This window comes from Martes martes, assembly GCF_963455335.1.
Source record: "Martes martes genome assembly, chromosome: 18".
Classification (NCBI taxonomy): Eukaryota; Metazoa; Chordata; class Mammalia; order Carnivora; family Mustelidae; genus Martes; species Martes martes.
This window is the reverse complement of record NC_137906.1, coordinates 15550902-15567862: the sequence shown is the minus strand read 5'-3', so window position 1 is coordinate 15567862 and position 16961 is coordinate 15550902.

Here is a 16961-nt window from a genome sequence, read left to right as displayed (position 1 = left end):
GAGTGTATTTTGGGGTTGGGTTAGTGGTCCCACCACCCTTCTGCGGGCCCAGAAGCATGACCCTGAGCCAGTGGGAAGGAAACAAGGCCAGCACTAGGGCCAAATACTTCTTTCCATATGAGCCATTTTTTCTTTAAAATCATGCCACATTTAAATTTCTTTACACTAATAACTTTCTTTCTTAAAGTTAAAATTGCTGTTCTTTTTGGTATAAGAGATTAAATCAGATCGACATATCACAGTCTCCTTCTCAGCAGTCTCTAGGAGGCTGGTCCTTTCCAGTGATCCCCATCCCTTCCCTCATCATCCAGAATTCCCAGGACCCTGGCTTGTGGCTGCCATCCCTGAGTTGTCCCTTCCCTCCCACGACCCCACTGTCCTGGTCTGGGACCTGCTCTGCCCCACATCTGCGTCCACAAGGGAGCTGAGAAGTGCCAACCAGGCTTACCGCTTGAACCCCAGTGGTCTGGTCTTTCCGGAGACATCTGGGGAAACATGGGTTCGTGGGCACTCCGCAGGGGGCAGAAGGCCAGTCCTGGGGACACGCCACGAGTCCCTGCCCAGGACACGGTGTGGGTGGCGAGGGTTACTCCTGCAAATACCAAGACCAGGCTGGGCTGTCCCCACCCCCAGAGTAGACACGGAGGACTTTGAGGGTTTCATGGGGTAGGAGCATTTGCCCAGGCTGCTTCTGAATGGAGCCTCTCCCTCCCCCCAGAATACACAGGGATTGTGCTTGTGACTTGGGTGCAACTCACAATGCCCAGGGTAATCCCAAAGATGTAAACGGGAGTTGGTCAGGGGAAGTCTGTGCAGCTAGTGACAGTCCCCACAGGCCACTGGCCACAGCCGGCCTCCTCTTGGGACCGACCCCGGAGACTGCGCAGCCGTGCACGGTGGGCCCTCCTGATCACTGGTGGCTTTTCCTTGGAGTAAGGAGGCAGCCTATATGGCCCCTGTTCAAGTCCTATCAGCAGCTACAGAAGCTTTCCCCAGCCACCCTCCACCATCCACATGGGCAGCCTTGCTTTCAGGCTGTAATTAAGGAAAAAATAAACATTACTGGAGACATTACAGGATGTGACACTTCCTGCTCTGTTTCTGAAGCTGTAAACGTGATGGATGACCCATCGTGAGATTATTATGAAAGATGAACCCGCTTATGAATTTCAACAGAACCTAAAATATCATCAATGAGCACAGTCAGTTTAATGGTTCATAAACCAGCTGCTTAATTGTTGTGACACAGAAGGTCGAGAAAGATTGCCTGGCATTTTTCCAAAATTTGTTAACCAAGAACATGGATTTCCTCAGTAGCCTTCCGGTTCGTTTTCCTTCGTGTCCTGCGGCCGGTGCTCTGGAGAGTTCCGGGCCTGCCTTCTATGCTAGAAATGTTTTTCTTGGGCAGCAGCATGGCTGTGCCCAAGATGTTAAACTATAGGGGAGACAGCTCTGTAATGATCGTGGATTTGTTATTCCCTATGATTTGGTTCAGCTGTGTAAACAGAAAGCCAAAACAACACTTGCTAAAATAAGCCCAAAATGCATTCTCTTTCCGGGGAAGGAAGCATGGCCATTGGCATTCCCCGCTGGCATGGAATTTGCAGTGGGGCTTCTAGCAAGTGGGAATCCCTCCATCCCTTCTCCCTCCAACAGTGGCTGCCGCAGCTCCAGCCTTCACGTCTGGTCAGGTAGCCTCTCGGGCGGCGGCTGTTCACTGCAGAGGAGAACCGTGGCAGGCCAGGCTGGGGGAGCATACGGGAGGACCCCGTGGGCATAATGGTAACCCACAGCATGTGTGGCACAGGCCGGGAGAATGTGGCTGTGAGCGCGGTGAGGGGCGTGTGAGCGCAGCCGTGGGGAGCTAGGGCCTGGGGAAGGGAGGCAGTGAGCCACGCTGGAGCCAACCACACCGGGCACGTGGAGAAGGGGGGAGCTGGTGAGGGGTGTTTCAGGGAATAATGGGACCCATGGCAGTGAGTGCCGCTGGTCAAAGGAAACCAGAGGGCGGCAGAGAGGGGCTTCGTGGTCTGGAGGCCACGGTTTGTGGACAGAGTGCATCACGGCCACGAGGAAGGTGTGGTACTGGGCAAACCTGATGTGGGTCTGTGGGAGGCATCGTGGTTGACCTGAGGAGGCTTTTACCCCTTCTGAGCCCAGCCACAGGCCTTCCTGGGGCTAGGGGGTCTGAGTGGGAGGTGCTGGAGCAAAGACTCTCACCATGTCTTTGGGTTTTTACTGTGTCCTGTTAGTCACCATGCAAAAATCATTAGTGTTTGGTGTGGTGTTCCATGAATCATTGTTGCGTGTAACACCCAGTGCTCCATGCAATCTGTGCCCTCCTTAAAACCCACCACCGGGCTAACCCATGCCCCCACCCCCTTCCTCTCTAAAATCCCTCAGTTTGATTCCCGGATTTGATTCCCAGGTCTCTCATGGTTCATCTCCCCCTCTGATTCCCCCCCCCTTCATTTTTTCTTCCTTCTACTGTTCTCCATGCTATTTCTTGCATTCCACAAATAAGTGAAACCCTATAATTGACTTTCTCTGCTTGACTTATTTCACTCCGCATAATCTCCTCCAGTCCCATCCATGTCGATGCAAATGATGGATATTCATCCCTTCTGATGGCCGAGTAATATTCCATTGTGTATATGGATCACATCTTCCTTATCCATTGGTCTGTGTAAGGGCATCTCAGCTCCTTCTACAGTTGGGCTTTGGTGGACATGGCTGCTATGAACATTTGGGTGCCTGTGGCCCTTCTTTGCACTGCACCTGTATCTTTGGGATAAATACCCAGGAGTGCAGTTGCTGTCACACCCCCTTTCTGTTCTCTCGGCTCCTCAGGTGGGTGTCCGGTCCCTGCTGGGTTTGGGGGTGGGCAACAGAGTATGGAGGCAGAGACCTCCCACCAAGGGGTTGCATTGCTCCTTCTCCTGACACCTGCCGGAGAGGTTGCACAGGCAGGCACTGGAGAAGGAGTCACTGAGCTATCTTCTATTCTGCAAAATAAAAACAAAAAGCCCAGGTCCCTGTTTACTGGAAAGTAAAGAAATCATAGTTATCAAAGCTAGCACAGTAGTCATTTAGCGCGATATGAGGCGTATACTTAAAGCGTCTGAATGTTTCCTGATGGAAGCGTTTTCAAGGGCATCTCAGCAGCTGCTTCTGTCGGCCAGCCGCACAAGGAGCAGACCCCCCCTTGGAGGAGGGTCGGCGGGACGGTCCACGGGACGCGAGAGCAGGAGAGCTTCTCTGCCAGGCACCGCCCCTCCAGGAGCGAGGACCCAGGGCCTCCACTGGCAGCAGTGCCTTCTGGGGCCATCTGCATGGGCCAACTCGGGCCCCCCAGCACCAGGTTTCATCAGCAGACACCTCGACTCTCTGGGATGCAGATTCCCGGGGCTCCGGCCCAACATTCTCACTGCACCACCGCCCAGATGGGCATCTTTTCACAACGCCTGAACCGCTCCTGAGGACTCTGGCCTGTGTGCTCTGAACAGACACTCTCGCTGATGGGGACTGGAGTTTCTGGGACAACATGTCCTCAACTCACGGGCTCCTGGGAGCCGGGGCTCCGAGGCAAAGCTGGGTAAACCACCAATTCCTCATCAGAGAACCGAGCAATCAGCTCTCAACCTAACTGAACCTCACTGGGTTCGGATGGCAGGTTTTCTTAGAAGGAACTGGGCTCCCTCTGCCTCCCACCGTGAGAGGGAACGTTGTTCTCCCAGCTGGGAGGCTCATTTGTGGAGGACCCTAGGCTCTGGGACCTGAGCACACATAGACAGCAGCTGCCTGGGACTTCATCTTATGGCGGGAGAGCCTCCCTGTGCCCCAGATAGAGCTCCCCCTCTAAGGGACTAGGGACACTGATTCTGGCCATTGGCCACATGACCCTTAGGATGCCCCGCCCCCGTTTCCCCTCCCCCCTGCCCCATCCCCCTACAGGACACAGGTTGCAGGGACATGGGGCGTGTGCTGTCCGTCAGCAGCACTCCCATGGGCAGCCCTTCACTCCCAACTGCACTGTAAACACCACTAGGGCTCTACCACTTCCCTGGTCCCGGTGGTCAGAACCGCGCGGGCCAGATCCATGGGGTCTCTGTGACTGGCCACGTTTGCAACAGGACCGTGGGGCAGAGGGACGCATCCTAGCCTGGAGCACAGAGCCAGGGCGGACAGAAGGAACCGATAGTAGAGTGCCTCCCTGTGGCCGTGGGTGTCACCCGGCCGCCCGATCCTGCTGTCCGTGGCAGCACCCTTCCGTGTGACCACGTGCGAGCTCTGAGTTGCTGGCAAGACAAGCAGATGTGCGGAGACCTGGCCTGGGTGGGGGGGCCAGCCTGAGGCTCACAGGGTGAGTGGCTGAGGAGGCGGGGGTTGAGGGGCGTGTGGTCTCTAATGTGACACGCGCCGGAGAAGGTCCTCTCCATAGGCTGTGGCTGCAATGAGGTCACGGAGGAAATGACCCCCTTGAGCAGCTTCTGTGAAAGAGCACGGAGCCCTTCCTCACAGGTCTGCGGGTCAGCATGGGTGTGGGGGTGCAGGCCTGTGCTTGGGTCTGGGTCTGTGGTGGCAGCAGGAGCTCAAGAAGAGAGACCCAACCCCTCATGCATATGGCAGGGCTGGCTGACATCACACCCACCAAAATCTCACTGGAAGACAGGGTCCTTCCGTGGAAGCCCAGGGCAGGAGAGCCACCTGGTCGAGGCAGCTGGGAGCCTTGCCTCAGTGTTGGCTACGGTCATGTGCATGAGTCCCGGGGGGTCCGGTTCATGCCCTGCATGAGATCCTGCATTCCCAGGGGTTTCCAGACCCCTGCCTCCAAGGTCGAGTTCTAACTGCCTGAAGCAACACACAGCCCCGAGGCACTGCCCCCACGAGCCCCAGGGTCCCGCACCATGTGTTCTACCAACCCAGCACGCAGCCCCAGCTCGGCCCTCCTGTCTGTCCATGCCTTTCATCTCCCCCTGGAAACGTTCTCCTAAGCCTTCAGGCCGGGAGACCTCAGCAGCCTGTGTTTGGGGGAGGGTCTCATCCCAGCTCTCTGGGCAGAAACGCTGGGACGATGAGGGGGCCGAGTGCCAGGCCCTGGGGAGGGGTGGGAGGAGTTCTAGCAGGAAGGGCATGGGGTGGGTGGTATGAGGACTCCTGCCCTGAGGCTCCACACCTGCCTGACTCTGTGTAGGAAGGAGGGTGGGGAAAGTGGGTTCCAGTGGTCAAGGGATCTTCCCACTCGACATCTGCCTGGGAGTCAGAGGCTCTTGTGCTCATGGGCAGGAACCAGATCCCAGGTGAGGGGGACCAGGCTCAGGGGCTTGGGTCCCATCACAGCCACACACTGGACTCTGCTAGCCCTGAGGACAGAGAGTTCCCCCTCCCAGGGGCCAGGTCAGGTAGAGAAAAAATATCTACAACCTACATCCATGAGGCTAAGGAGGGAAAACAGAATCAGCATTTATAAGCACTTACTGTGTGCTCGATTCTACCCTGGGTAACAACACAGTCCAGGCTCTGACGCATGCCAGCCCTATGGCCCTGGAAAAGCCTCCTTAGTCTCCCCACACTTCTGTCTGCTTGTTCTTAAAATGGGCAAAATAACCCTCCTGGCTGGGTGATTGGGAGCGTGACATGGGACCGTCCCTTTCTGGATCCAGGTCGGCAGCTCGGCCCCCAGAAGTAACGTTGTGTAACTCCCTCCACGTCTCCAAGAGCCCTCAAGAGTCTCTCTGGGTTTATGCCTCCTGCCCAAACGGGGAGTTTAACAACCATAGACTGAGACAGCCCCCCTCCCCGATCGGTACAGAGGTCATGGTAAGAGGCAGCTCTCAAGACAGCTCTTCTGGGGCCGTCAGCCTCTTGTGCCTGTGAGCTGGGCCCGCCGCCCTGCCTTGTAGAGACGAGGCTCTGCTCCCTGCAGTGTCTGAGGCAAGTCTCCGGGGTTGGTTGCTGCCAACATTGTGCGCAAGAGCTCCTGGTCCTGTGTTGTGGCCTGGCCAGGCCGCACATTGTCCATAATCACACCTGTCTTGTCTCAGGAGGTGCTTGAGGCCCCACCAGCCAGGTCCAGGGGGAGGGAAAGCCCATGCCGTCAGATAGGTGTGCCCTGTGTGCAGGGACGGCCAGCCCCCGGCAAGACGGGGGTCCCTCCGATCCTGTAGAGCTATAGGGGCGCGCCGGTGCCACCAGAAGGGGGTAAGGAAGGCCTTGCGGGGGAGGTGGATTCCGAGCACCCACCCTTGGCAATTCCCTAGTAACTCCACTGTGATATTTTCTCTGCTTTTATTGAAAAATCCATTAAAAGCAGAATATAAAATCATTGCCTCTAAAGCACTTGGATGTTAACAATCCAGAGGATTGTTTCAAAGGGAAAACAGGCTTGAGTTGCTCCCTGCCTCAGGGGGAGACCCAGCCTGGGAAGTCTTTAAATGGAGCCTTGGGGAACGCAAGAACCCTTAAGTCAGCCCAGCCCTGTCCTGACGCCCAGCTGGGGGAGCATAGGTGTGCCGTTCCCCTGGGGCACCCAGGCCCCGTTGGGGGGAGGGCTGTGCATTAGGCAGGCCTCAGAGGCCTCCTGCCAGGGGCTGCAATTTCCTAGTCCTGTGGGCTCCAGCCTTGCTTTTAATAGCACCCACAGCATTACCAGGAGGAGGAAATGGGCCCTCTTACTCGGTGCGGAGAAGAATTCCATTAATGTTCTAAGAATTCCATTAACGTTCGCTCTGACCTTTGCTAATTCCAGCATCATTAGCAGTGCATACGTTTCAAAATCTCCTTAATGCCAAAAACCAGTAATGGGTGTCTGCTATGCTTGCTTAATGAGCCATAAAATGAACCAGTGGGTGATGTGTTTCTTGCCATCAAGCCCCTGGTTAAGTAATGGCCAGGCCGGTGCACCGAGGCTATGCGTCTTGTCACCAGACAACAGCTCCAGGCACTGGCTTTCCTAATCACAATTGATTAAAAGGCAAAAATATTTATAGGCACACAGCTTATTTTCCATTATCCTTTAAAAAATTTTTCTCAGTAATTAGTTTCTCCATCATCATTTTGAGAGAATGTTAACATCATTGATCTTTGTTTCTTTCATGATGATAAATCCCGCAGAGACTGGGCGTTCCTCCCCAGGCCTGGCTTCCACCTCCTTCCCCGAGGTCCTAACTCCCACTGGCAGCTTCCCTGCTCAGACCTGGTCCGCACGCCGGGCAGGCCCCAGTCTCTGTATTCACAAAATCTGTATCTTCTTGTTAGGGAGAAATGTGAGAAATGTGAGAAAAACACACATCCCGAAGTACTCTACTTTTTTTTTTTTTTTTTTTTACATTTGCTCTCATCAGGTAGCATGTTTAGTTCAGGCAGATATTTTAAGTGGTTTCTGTCTTAATGCACATATAATACTGTTTTAACCTCTAATCCACACTGTTTTCTCAAGATCTAAGTCATTTTGAAAGCTATTCTTGTAAACAGTTACATCATATTCCAATAAGCTTGTAAGTCAAAATTTACCTTCTATCTCTCGAATGCGGAAATAGTCTTTCCCCCCTGATATATATCCTTCGACAGGTCATGCCACAAATATCTCTAAGAATGGAAGTTTGCCTTTTCATTGTTGTTGTTATGTGTTTGTTTGCCTATTTCTTCAGTTCCGGGATTTCTTTGTGGGGTCAGGGGTGATGAATAGCTTTATGGGTTTAGCTTTTCAAAAAGGTGGTGGCGGTCTGCAGGGTGGGATCCCTCTGGTCGGAGCCGAGTGACAGGCCCTAGAAGAGGCTCTGGGGTTGGATGGGTCCCCTCCCCTCTGTTCTCACTCTGTGTTTCATGAACTCCTCCCAGGCACTGCCCCATGCGGCCCCCGCCCCTTTGCATGGCCAGGACCCGGGGACTTGCTTCCCGTGATGGCTAGCTCTTCCTCGGAGACTGGGTCGTAAAGGCTGTCCCTCCCGTGACTTTCCCTCTCCCCCCTCCGCCCTTCGCTTGCTCTCTCTGGAAGCCCATCATGTTGTGAGCTGCTGATAGACCCTTGTGGCTGGGAACCGAGGGCAGCCTCTCCAAGGCCCTGAGGCCCCGATGAAAACACTGAAATTTCAGCATGAGACGTAACCTCCCCCAGAGTCCAAGCGGTGGCCAGGTCGGGTCAGGGGCTGGTCTGTCTCCCCAGACTGCAGATCTGCAGGGGGAGTTCTGATGGGGCACCTCCCTCCCACTCCGACACCCCCTGTTGGGAGCCACCTCCTGATGGTACTTGGATCCCAGACAGAGGCAGCATCGGAGTCCCTTTCTCTGGGCTCCTCGGCCCTGGCTTCATTCCGGAAGGAGAGCCTGAGCACTCCCTACCTCCTCTGTTGGGCTGGTGTGAGGGGGCCAGGGGGTCTCAGAGAGCCGGCATGCAGTAGGGCCTCCACACTGTCAGCCCCCAGCCTCCCCAGCGCATGTGTTCCTCCCCTGGGACCTGACGACCTTGCACGCCCCTCTCCCACATCAAACTGTGGACAGCTGTCCACTCTCCCAGCACCCAGCAGGCACTCTGAGATGCCTGGTCAGCTAATAAGGGGGTGTGTGGACCAGAGGGTCCGTCAAGGCCTTCATGAAAGGGCAAGGCCCCCGGCAGTCCCGAGGACTGTTCCCAAGGGTCAGGGCTGGGAGGCCGCAGTGGAGCCAAAGGTGCAGGGAGCCGGCGGGTCTGGGGACCGCCAGAGGTTTGGCCTGCTGTCCTCTCACGACATCTCCTCTCTTCTCCTTCCCAGGGCCTGAAGCCAGATGATGCGCTAAAGATGGAGAGGGGCGGAGAAGTGGGGTGCGGGCGCTGGGGTGTGCGAGGGGAGGCTCACTGGGCCTAGCTGACTCAGACCCACCGCCCTGATGCTCCAACAGTGAGGCTGGGCTGCTGGCCTGGGGCTTCTCCAGGAAAGGCTCCCATGCCCACCCTTCTGGGTGGGGCTGGGGCCTCACCCGTCTTGCAGAGGAGCCCCATTCCAGGCCTGCGCACAGGCACATACACAGCGGTGCCCTCGAATATATATGCATTCGTGCATACACACGTGTGTACATGCACATACGTGTGTGCAAAAAAGAGTGCATGCTTCAGCCTCGGCATCAGAGGGGCTTGCCCTAATTTCCTGCAACAGGACGGTGACAGGTGTGCAGCCTCCGAGGTCGCCGGGCTGCTTGGGAGACGGCCCTCTGTGCAGGTGGGGGCCTGCAGGGGACAGCCCCTTCGCACCGCCCCCTGCCCATCAGGCTCCCAGAACCTGGGCTCACTCCCTGGCCGACTGGGCACCTGCCTACTGGCTGGCCTCAGTTTACCCGCTTGTGCCGAGAGCAGGTGGACCCGTGTATCACTGGGGTCGTTTCAGCTCTGGTGGCGAAGGACGCTACCCACGCTATCCAAATCCTGGCCGGTTTTTCCTGCATCCCTGCGGTTTTCTGACAAAGAGGGGCATGCTAGCACTTGAAATGTTCTCACCTCTTGCTATTTTTGCAAGAGGCCTGAACGCAACTGTTAAAAATAGAAATAATGAGGGAAGGCAGAAGCTTCTGACCTTGAGTCACGAGGCCAGGACAGGTTCCCAGGATCCTTTCCGGCTCGTGATGATAGATGATGGTCGCGCTGCATGTGTCCTTAGCTAATTTATCCTTGGCCTAGAGAGAGGGAAAGTTTTCTGCCTGCTTTTTGTCGGGGAGAGAACTGGAAAAGTGCTCTAGGCCCAGTAGCTTTGCCTGATCCGTTTTAGGCACTCTCTGGCTGACAGGGCTGGAGGGAACTTGTCCCAGGTGCCCAGAGCCGCCAGGCCACCTATACCGGCCAGAAGTCAGCCAGGCCCCACCAGAAATCTGGCTGTGTGCCAGGAGTGACCACCCATATTCCTGCTCCCTTGAGCCGCCCTGTCCCCCTGCAAAGGGACCCTGAAGACTAAGGATCCTCCTGCACCCTTGGGAGGCTGGATGTAAGTGAAACAAGGGCCATCCTCCCCAATGTCCCACGCAAAGCTGTGTAGGGTGGGGCCTGGGAGGTGGTGGGACCCCAGCATCTGGCAGTGGCAGGCCTGGCACCTCTTGAAGATACGGGAGAAGTTTACATCTGGAAGGGTCCTTGGGATCTCATACCCAGGAGGATTCAGGACACCAGCTTCTTTCCACTCTCCCCGCGCACACACACGGCCACCCCTTGCGCCATTCTGCCACCTCTCCCAGGCAAGAGGATCCCCCACCCCCCAGGAACCCTAGAGAGGGGCAGAGTTTCAGGGAAGCTGGGACCCACCTCCCACAGCACCTGGAACTGAGCTGAGATGCTGTCACCATCCAGATCTTCCGTCTGCACGGATTTAGAGCTGCTTTTTTAAAAATCCGGGACGCTGCTCAAAGCTTACAGTGGTACCTCTGCCTTCAGGTGCTGAGACTGGGAGAGATTCAGTGAGAAACAAACCAAAGGAGTTTCTTGCATGTTGTGGTGTGGAGAAGGGCGTGCAGATGTGGCCAGGGGGCGTGGGTCCACGCAGGAGGGCAGGTGGGGAACCCTGGCCAGAGTGAAGGCACGGGTGCATTTTGGAGATGGGGTGGGCACATTTCACTTTTTGCCTTTTATGAATTACTCCAGGGCAGGTTCTGGATCCGTCCCAGGAGCAATGGGACGATGGCTGGTTGCACATGTCTTCTGTGACCAAGGGGATGCTTTGGCATGGGTGTTCCCGCCATTCTGCTGCCCTAGGTTTGGGGGATTCAAGATTCACTGTGTGGTTGCTGCTGCAGGGAGGAGGGTGTGTGTGTGTGTGTGTGTGTGCGTGCACGCGCGCACACACACACAGAACCACGTGTCCATGCGTGTCCATGTGTGTCCATGCGCGGGGGGGGCCTACCCAGATACTCAGCTGTCCTCCCTGCCCTGAGCACCCCCGCTGGGCTCCCCAGAGCCCATGGTTGGCTAGGGAGTCTTGGTGAGGCCCAGTCCTTGGCTGGCACTTCCTGCTACCAGGAGAGAATAGCTCTCTTTGTCCTTCCTCAACAGGCACTAAACCTCTGATCTGGGATTCTTGGGGTTTCCTCTGCTCAGCCAGGAAGATGACAATAAGGCAAGACCCCACCCGGCTTTAACACGGTGTCCCAGTGGTGTACACCGGTGAGAGGGGTCTAGGAGTCTTGCTTTAAAGCCCGGCATCAGTTCCCCAAGATGGCCCGGGAGACAGGTGCCAGCCAGGTGGCCTCTGGGAAGCAGGGCTCGCCTGCCGTCGGCTCCTGTCACCACCCCAGGTCTAATGATTCCAGAATCGGGGCATGCAGGGCTCTTCTGTTACCACACCAGGCTCCACAGGACAGAAAAGGAAGGAAGGCATCTGCAGATGCCCAAAATAGAGAATCGGTTGAGTCACCCTAGGCCAGAAGCAAGTGGTTTCAGTGAAGAAAGAGGCCCAAGGTCCCGAAGCTGCCAGGCATCTGCAACCCGGCCTTAGCCATGTGTTATGGCCAGAGCAGCCTGGGCTTTGGGCCCCGAGTCCTCGAGACTAGCTGGACTCACCCATGCCCTCGAGGGGACACAGAAATGGCCAGGGGTGTGCAGACAGCACAAATGCAGGTGACTCCTTTTCCCAGGCATGGGCCACGGGGCAGCCGGTGGGAGTCAGGCCACAGCCAGTAGGTTAGCACCTGGGGCTGGTAGAAGGCTCTCATTCCTCGGGGAAGCCCCTCTGGGTTTCTCCTCTGAGAGGAACTTGCTGGCCCTCCACCTTCACTCCAGCCTCTCCCTTCTCGTTTCTCTGATGCCATGTCAGCCCAGGGGGTCCCCCTTTGATCCCGGCACCAGGTCTGGGCAGGGGGTCAACCCCCTTCTATTTTGCTGATGGATTCAGACTCTGGGATGAGCTGAAACCCTAGTCTGCTCCCCCCACCCATTCATATATGGAAACCTGATGCCCAGGGGGATGGTGTTAGGAGGTGGGAGCCCCAAAGGATGCCATTAGTGCCGTCATAAGAAAAGACCCCAGAGAGCTCCTTTGTCCTTTCGGCCACATGAGGAGACGGTGTGAAGATGGCCATCTAGTGTCCAGGAAACAAGTCCTCACCAGACATCAAACGTGGGGGTCGGCGCCTTGATTCTGGATGTCCAGCCTCCAGCCACCCAAGCAGACACCTTCAGCACCCTGTCTGCAGCCAGCCCGGCCCGTGACCACTGTGCTGGGTCTGGGGGCCAACCGGGGGCTGCAGGAAGCTACAGACCGTGACGGCAGCAATACCCACGGAGCTGGGGCTCGCCACCTGGTTTTCCAACAGAGACCAGGAGGGAAGGCGGAGCTCAGGGCCGGAGTGCGGAAGGAGGGACGGCTAGGCCGCCTCTTTCACATTCAGGGATTTTAGTCCATAAGTGTTTAAAATAACACCAGCCATATCCCAAAGAGTCACTTTGTCCCTGATTCAGCAAGCACGACTGGGTCCGTGGTGCAGGCTTAGCCCTGTGCCTGTGTGTGGGGTTGCTCCTCCCCCTCTGGGGTCTCCCTGGTGGGGAGGGGGGGGAACACTGGAGCCCAAAGGCCAGGGTGCAGCGGTCACCTCCCAGGAAGTCAGGAAGTCCTGCCCCCAGGTCACACCCGAGCCTCTGTTGTTCTGCAGTGTTGGCCCCTTGCTTTCCCCAAGCCCAGATCACTGGGCAGGCTGCACCCCCTTCCAGTCCTAGGGCTCCCCCAAGCCCACCCGCAGATTGAGGTGTCAGCACCCCGCTGAGGAGTCACTGTAGGCCCCCAGGCTGCTGCTGGCCCTTGGCTCCCGCACCCCCTCTTTGCACTTTCCCCATGTGTGGTCCAAATCGCCGAGGCCTCCCAGAATACCGCAATCCTTGCAGCTGTGTTCTCCAGGGACGGGCCAGCCCCAGCCGAATGGAAGAGGGCGTGCTGGGCGGGGGAGACAGACCAGGGGAGGGCGCTGCATTTTCCGGAGTCTGGGCAGCCTTGGGGTCCCCTGAGGGCTGGGACTGGGGGTTTTCTAAAGGGCACCCGGTGTCCCCCAAGCCTGTCTGAGGTTCCTCCTCATCTCCCCGGAGAACATGAAGATTGACCTAAGGGCACCAGCATGGACCGTGGTCAGAACCCATCTGGGGGACAGCAGCCTGGAGCAGGCTCTGCTCAGAGGGACAGAAGAGATGTCCCCTGGCCACGGGGTGGGGAGGGCGGTCTGGGAGGTTCAGGGCTGAGCGCCTGCCGGGGTGCCTGGGGTGCAGACCCTGAGACCCAGGTGATGAAAGCGCTTCCAGGGAAAGTGAGTGACCTCTGGGGTCCCTTCAAGAAGCTTCTGAACACCCCCCACATCTGTCCCCGTCCCTATTTCTACTGTGGTCCCTCTGCCTCCCTGCTTCTAGATGGGCTCCATCCTGCAGCTTGTCCTGCCTTGCTCGCCCTGGCTGACGTTCCCAAGTCTCTTTCTCTGCCCCTCGACCCCAGCAGCACAGTGTGGGCCCTGACCTGCTCTCAGGCAACCGAGCTCTCCCGTAAGCATTTGGACGAGGAGCCAAAGCTGAATTTGGGGTATTCAAACCATTCCTCTTTAGTCCAGTGCAGTGATTTTCCCGGACTGAGAAATCTTTCCAACCCTGTTGTCGTGCCAGGTGGCGTGGGAGCAGATCTGAGCCCCAGTTACGGGATCCCCGGGAGACAGGCACCCATCCAGCGGGGGCCCAGGGGAGAGACGGAGGAGAATGGGGCTTTTGGCCTTGACCGCTAGACACAGGCCTGAACTGCAGGAGCTCAACAAACACTGATTTCTGTCTTTTGGTAAAGAGAGCAGGTAGGGCAGGGAGGTCCACGCAGATGGCCATGGGGCAGAGGGTGCAGGAGTAAGGACAAAGGGACAAAGGCCTCAGTGCGGGGACCTCGGGGGTGGGCAGCAACAGATCCCCATGGAGACTGGCCTGTGCTGGGGCTGTGCCCCATACGGGGGCACCAGCAGCGGCCTGTCCTGCCATGACGCAACTGGCAGGGAAACAGAGTGGGAAACGCCCCTCAGCCGATGTGGTCCTGAGACCCCTACTCAAGGCCAGACCTGTGGGCTGTGCCCACGCCGCCCGCTCAGGTGCCCACGGCCACGGGGCATCACCATAGCCCTATCGCCGTAAGCGGTACTGCAGAGGTGTGATAAAAGCCATCTGTCATTCATAAAAGGCGACGTCGTCTGTTTGCAAAGCCATAAGCCATCCTGGGGCTCAGCCAAGAAATGGCCTATAAAAACCTGAGTAATGACCTCAAAGCATACTTTCCAATATAAAGAATATTCTAGGCAGCTGTTTCTAGGATTTATCTGTGGGCGGTAATTTTATTCCCAGAACGATTACTGATGCCCCTCTTCGGTGGCACACCCCCACCCCCATTAGCAGCAGGAAAGCGTCTAGAACGTGTTCCACAGCCCTGGGAGCACAGGACCCTGTCCCCTGGGGGACAAGTGGCCATGCGTGCCCACGAGTCGTGCCCTCTGCCGTCGGATGCATCGGCACGCGGGGGCCTGGGGGAACGCCGGCCGGCTTTGGGGTCTCCCAGTCACCAGGGGGAGGATCTCAGCCTGATCCTGAATCTGTTTCTACGGTAATGCAAGAACAGCCGGTTCTGTCTGGGCTGGATGAGGGCAGGCGTCCTCCCTGGCAAGGAGCCCTCTGACCACACAGCCCGGGGCAGAGCCTGAGGTGTGCGGAGGACAGGGAGCCTCGGGAGGACGGGCCTGTGAGAACCTGCTCCGGCCCCCCTGGAGCTTGTGCCCGATAAACAGAGGAGACTTGGAATTTTCATGATTTGGCTGAGGAGGTTGTCTACACTGGCAGTTGGGGTCAACGTCCTTCTTCACACAGCTGATCCCCCGGGGGAACCTGACATCCCCATACATGGCAGGGTATCGGCAAGGAACATGTGCCCCAGACCCGGAAATTCTAGGGCTCTGTATAAGAAGTCTTATTGTAATTTAGTCTCTCACTTGCCTCCAAATATCAGAACTTACTTGTCTAATATCTGCATTTTCATCTCTAATCGGCAAAGCCGTAGATTACATTACGCATAAAATAACGTTTGATGAATGCCTTTTAATTTCACAGAATGTCTCTTTCTAAAATTATTCCCCTCAACCCAGGAAAGGACAGAATGATGTCACTGGCAACTTGGAGGTGAGAATGTTTTGCAAGTTTTACCAATTTTGGCTTTTTATCTTCAGGCTAGCAAACACGGATGGACATCGGACTGATGTCCTCAGTTGTTGAGAGGAAGGAGACAATCTAAGTGATGCCATGTTCAACCACTCTGTCCCCATCCTCCCCCAGACTCTCCCCTTAGCGGGAGCTGTGGCTCCAGTTGAGTTGGTGGTCCCAAAGCAGCTCCCCGAGTGCCTTGCTGTCGGGATCTGGAGGCATCTGCCCCCAGATTCTCACAACTCTGTGTCTACCATCTCTGATCTCCGGGAAGCCCCGAGCCTCTGTGGAACCAAGAACACGGCACTGGCTTCCTTGTGGCTCCCGCCCAGCTGTGCTCGGCTGAAAGCCTTCATTTACAGAAGAGACCCAGAAACAGTCCCTTGGGTTTACTGAGCATTTTCTGCACTGCGCACAGGGCTGAGCCCTGACCACTTGGAGCTCTGGCTCCCCACTCGGACATGGAGACTCTACACTCCAGGGTCCTTTCCACAGCCCTGGGAGGAAGAAGGGGACTCCTGTCCACTCTTGCTCAGGGCAGAAGCCAGGCTCAGAAATACAAGCAAGGTTGCACACCTCCTGGGTGGGACGTGGCCGCAGCCGGATATAAACCTGGCTAGTCTGACCCGGAGCCCTGCCCCTAATGACCCACCGAGGCAAAGAAGAGTGGCTCCCCGAGTATGGACTGACCCATAGGGCAAAGCGTAAACATCCCTTTCACAGCAGGGTAAACCAAGGCCCCAGAAATGTATCCACATGCTCACCATTACTTTGCAGTGAGTGATGGACCCTGCTGGACCCAGGTCTTCAGGGCTTCCTGCTCAGCTGTGTCCACAGTCCCCTCCAAGCACCCTGCCCCGGGGGTCAGTCCCCAGCCCCAGTGCACAGGCCACTGTGGGAAGAAGCTGTGGGTCCGCTCCCTTATAAGAAGTAGTAATAGCCCCCATGCTTTGTAAGGGCAATTCGCTATGTGGCTGCTGTGGGAGGCTATCGGGGGGCCCCCTCGGCCAGCTCCTCTATCCTTCCATCTGTGGTCCCCTCTGGACTGGTGATGTGGCCCCCGTGGAGGTCTGCCCCCTCGTTTTTTAAGGCAAAGGTCTGCAGGGAAAAGATCCCTCTCCTACCCCTGAGGCCAGGTTGGCTGTGTCTGTGGGCTCTTTCAAGCGGGTCCCCAGGCAGGACCTGCCTCCCTGACACCAGAAGGGGGCCTGAGTGCCCCTGGCCCCTTCCCATTATGCCCAGGGTTTGCCTGGTCCTGCGGAGGGCTCAGGAAGCAGAGACCCTGGCCATTTTTGGGAAGTGTTTCAAACTATTGGAATTTGCTCTTTCCAAAGTTCAGTCATTGCTCTAAGTGGCTTCTTGGTAGGGGTTCCAGGTGATGGGATAATGCGAGGCCTTCCAGCAGGGCCCTGTCTGGCTCACTCCTTCTCTCCCCTGAATCCCTAGCAGAGGGCCTGGCACACAGTAGGTGCTCAGCAAACAAGCGGCAGGTCCTCAGCAAACAGCAGCTGAATTGAACAGGTCTGGGTGACCTTTACCCCCCTGACCTACCACACCGAGCACCCTGGATGTGGGGGTGGGGGGAGGTGACAAGATGAAAGGGACATGAAGCAATTGGGGCCCAGCCTCCTGCAGAAGCTGCTGCCAGTTATGGCAGGAAATGATGCTCAATGAGACGATCCTGAAAAGGTGAAGCTAAAACCCAAGCCTCAGGAGAAGGAAAGAAGGCTGCATGTGGTGACCTCTAGGCGTGGGGTCACTTTGGCCCCACTGACCCACCAGGGTCTTCCCAACAGACCCAGCCCAGATC